The 3,358-nt window shown below is 53.8% G+C and overlaps 1 long non-coding RNA gene across 1 annotated transcript in view; it reads left to right on the forward strand.

Annotated features, from left to right (window-relative positions):
- Positions 1 to 1,724, forward strand: part of LOC115289215 — a 33,953-nt gene extending 32,229 nt beyond the window's left edge. Inside the window, exons 2-3 of the long non-coding RNA XR_003907474.1 lie at positions 55 to 190; positions 1,244 to 1,724. This is a non-coding gene — a long non-coding RNA (uncharacterized LOC115289215). The remainder of the gene's footprint in view (positions 1 to 54; positions 191 to 1,243) is intronic.
- Positions 1,725 to 3,358: the final 1,634 nt, after the last annotated feature.

Here is a 3,358-nt window from a genome sequence, read left to right on the forward strand (position 1 = left end):
AGGCAAGTAGTAGGTGTTCCAGAAATGACTGCTCTTCTCACTGCGGTCCTCCAGGCTGCCCGGTGTCCTCTCTCTTCTCACGTGGAAATTGCCTGGGAATCTAGTGAGCTGTTGGCTCTGAAGGTAGTTGGCTGTCCTGAGTTTTCAAGTCCCTTGGTAGGATTCTGGGGAGTTGGCCGGTTGGCTCCAGGTACGTGCCAGGCTGCGGGCTGTGCCGAGTGACCCGGGGTTGGGGCTGTCCTACGTCCTGCTCTAATTTCTCCTTCTCTGTGTGCTTTGTAACTGGGCCACTCTTTCAGTCGGCTAGAGCAGTTAATGACCTTGAGAACGGATCCCAGCCCTGAATATAGAATCCTGGTCTTTTGAAGTCACCCACTTTCTTTGTGGGTCTAAACGTGTTTGTGTTTTCCCTCTTGGGCATGCCTTCTCTTCCGCTTTGATGCCACCTCTGTAACAACAGGGCTTGGAATGATTAATTCCTACTGCGCAGTGAGGTGCGGTTTTATTACATAGAAAGGGGGAAAATATAATTGCTGTCTCGAGTAATCATTTTCTGAAGGCTGCAGGCATAACCTTTCATTAATATTTCATTGGCGGCCAGAGTGGGTAACTTGAATAGGCCTAAAAATATTGTCCCCTCTGCGTGGAAAGATCAGGAGCTGGTGGCCAGTGTGTGTCCTTCAACTGTTTGCAATTATTTCTAAAATTAAAAATGTTTGGCCTGTGAACCCGTAAGAAAGTGGAGGACAGGCTTATAGGGAGGTGGCTGTTCAGTGATTGGGGTCAAGATGCAAAGCCCAGACCCCACGCCTCTCAGCCCCTCCCCTGGGGGTCATCTCACCCGTTCTTGCAGTGGCTTTGGGGTCCGGAGTCCGGGGGGCCAGTGACTCAGTGGTTGAAACGAGGCTTCTAGGTCATGTCCTGTAGAGGCTGCACAGCTGGACGTTCGCAAGTCCCTGGGTTTAAGGGGACAGTGGGAAGTGTCAGGGTCTTCGATGTTCCCTGGAGAGAGCCAGCAGCTGACTCTCAGCTGGGGCACCGGGAACTGTGCTCTTGGGGCAGAGGGGAGGCAGGGCTGTGGGGAGGGCAGGCGCTGAGCAGGTGGAGGGTGTGCAGGAGTGTTGCGGAGCCTCTGGTGACTTCTGGCGATTCTGGACCGTGTGCTTCCCAGTCCTGGGGACTCCAGTTGGTTGGGAGCCCAGGGCCGGCTCCTGGTGACTGAAGTCCTCACACTCTTCCACAGACATGAGCTCATCTGAGCATGCGAACCGCCCCTGGGGACCTGCAGGAATGTGATGACATTGGCCCTTGTCCCCTGGCTGGCCTGCTTTGTCTCATGGGATCCTCTGAAGACCCTCGAGGAAGGAGACGCCCCCGGGCAGATGAGGAGGCTGAGCCTTGTGGCCACAGTCATCAATTCCCGAGGTCACACGGGAGTGCTCAGCGGCCTGGCTGGGTGTGGACGCCTGGGATCTGGCGGGGCCGCTCAGCGCTGGGCGGCCACAGCGGGACAGAGGGGTGAGGCCCCTGCACTGCGTTCTCGCCCGCCGGACCTCCCTCCACATTCGGGTTTGCGGGGTCCCGACTCCTAACTCCAGGCGTGTCCACGTGAGGGGGGACATCACTAAACTCTGTAAACATCATGGGGATTTTAAAGAACATCCTTGCCCAGGCCTGGGGTTGCTGTGTTTGTGTGCTTTTGGCTGGCTGTGTTTTCCTGGAAAAATAAATAAATAAAAAACATTGGCCAATAGGTTTATTGCCATATATCATTAGTGACAAAAGGGGTTGTCTTTCCTACTTATTATCATCTTGGGATTTCTAATGTTTATTTATTTTTGAGAGAAAGAGCACAAGTGGGGAAGGGCAGAGAGAGAGGGAAACACAGAATCCAAAGCAGGCCTCAGGCTCTGAGCTGTCAGCACAGAGCCCGACGTGGGGCTCGAACCCACAAACTGTGAGATCATGACCTGAGCTGAAGTCAGATGCTTAACTGACTGAACCACTCACGTGCCCCAGTCATCTTGGGATTTCTAGATGTGCCTGTGTTTGGGCCCAAAGACGTGGTGTCAGGGTTGGTAAGCCCTGAGACCAGTTTGGGGGCCTTGGGGGGTGGGGGGCTGGAGAGGAGTGAGGACTTGAGCAACCGTGAGATTCCTTTTTCTCTTCCTCTGAGCCCGGAACAGGGCGGATGGTGACAGGACACACACGGGTGGTGGCCCCTCTGAGCTGGGCACTCTCTGACCTGCTGACCGGGTAGCCCGTTATACACACCAGGAAATGGAAGTCCGCAGGGACGAGAGAACACGCAGGCACCAGATGAGTGCACAGAGCAGGATTGAAACCACCCTGTCCCCGCCAGCCCAGGGGACAGCTGACCCCACAGAGCGTGGCTCCTGGCCCCTTCCTCCACCGGACACTTCCCACCTTCCTCCCTTCGCTCTGTGACTATGTGGCCCTGCTCCTGCCCGATCCAGACCTGCCAATAACATCACTTCTAAAGAGGTTTGAACAGTGACTGCATTTTGTTTATTTCCCCTGTACTCATTCCGTTTTGCAAACCTAACGTACTGCTTACAGAAAGCTTGCATTTTCTTCCCTAATCCCTGGTCCCAGCAGCAGCCGAAGCTGATGACCTACTGTGTGGCAGACCAGACTTCGCTTCCAGGCACATATGAACCTTTAAAGATGTATTAGATCTCTACACACAGAGAACTCTTTATGTCTACGATATGCATTCATAGAAGCAGATTATTAGAGCAATGCTTACAGAAGTCAGATTGGAAGTAGTCTTTAAAAATTTTTTTTTATGTCTTTTATTTATTTTTAAGAGACAGAGACAGCGCAAGCAGGGGAGGGTCAGAGAAAGAGGGAGACACAGAATCTGAAGCTGCTCCAGGCTCTGAGCTGTCAGCACAGCGCCCAACGCGGGGCTCGAACCCACGAACTGTGAGATCATGACCTGAGCTAAAGCCGGACGCTTAACCGACTGAGCCACCCAGGCGCCCCATGGAAGTAGTCTTCATAGGGTTTCAGTTCAATCTAGGATGGAGGCTCCAATAGAATTATTGTCGATCTGGTAGGAAAAGGACTCTCCACCCTTTGCTGTGAGAACTGTGTACCATGTGTCATTGTACGTGAAGGGTGAAGGACAATTGTCTGCATCCCGTGGACAGGTTTCTGCGGCATCTTTGCGTGGAGATGTATCTGGCTCGGACAGCCGCTGCCGACACAGCCCAGCATTCCCTGACAGCGGCGGTGGGATGACTCTGGCCCAAGCTGCCCGTGACACTGGGATGCCTCCAGAGAGCCCTGGCCGCCCCACAGGAAGTCACTTGCTGCCATGCGCCAGGGAAGT

Source organism: Suricata suricatta, chromosome 4 (assembly GCF_006229205.1).
Source record: "Suricata suricatta isolate VVHF042 chromosome 4, meerkat_22Aug2017_6uvM2_HiC, whole genome shotgun sequence".
Lineage (NCBI taxonomy): Eukaryota > Metazoa > Chordata > Mammalia > Carnivora > Herpestidae > Suricata > Suricata suricatta.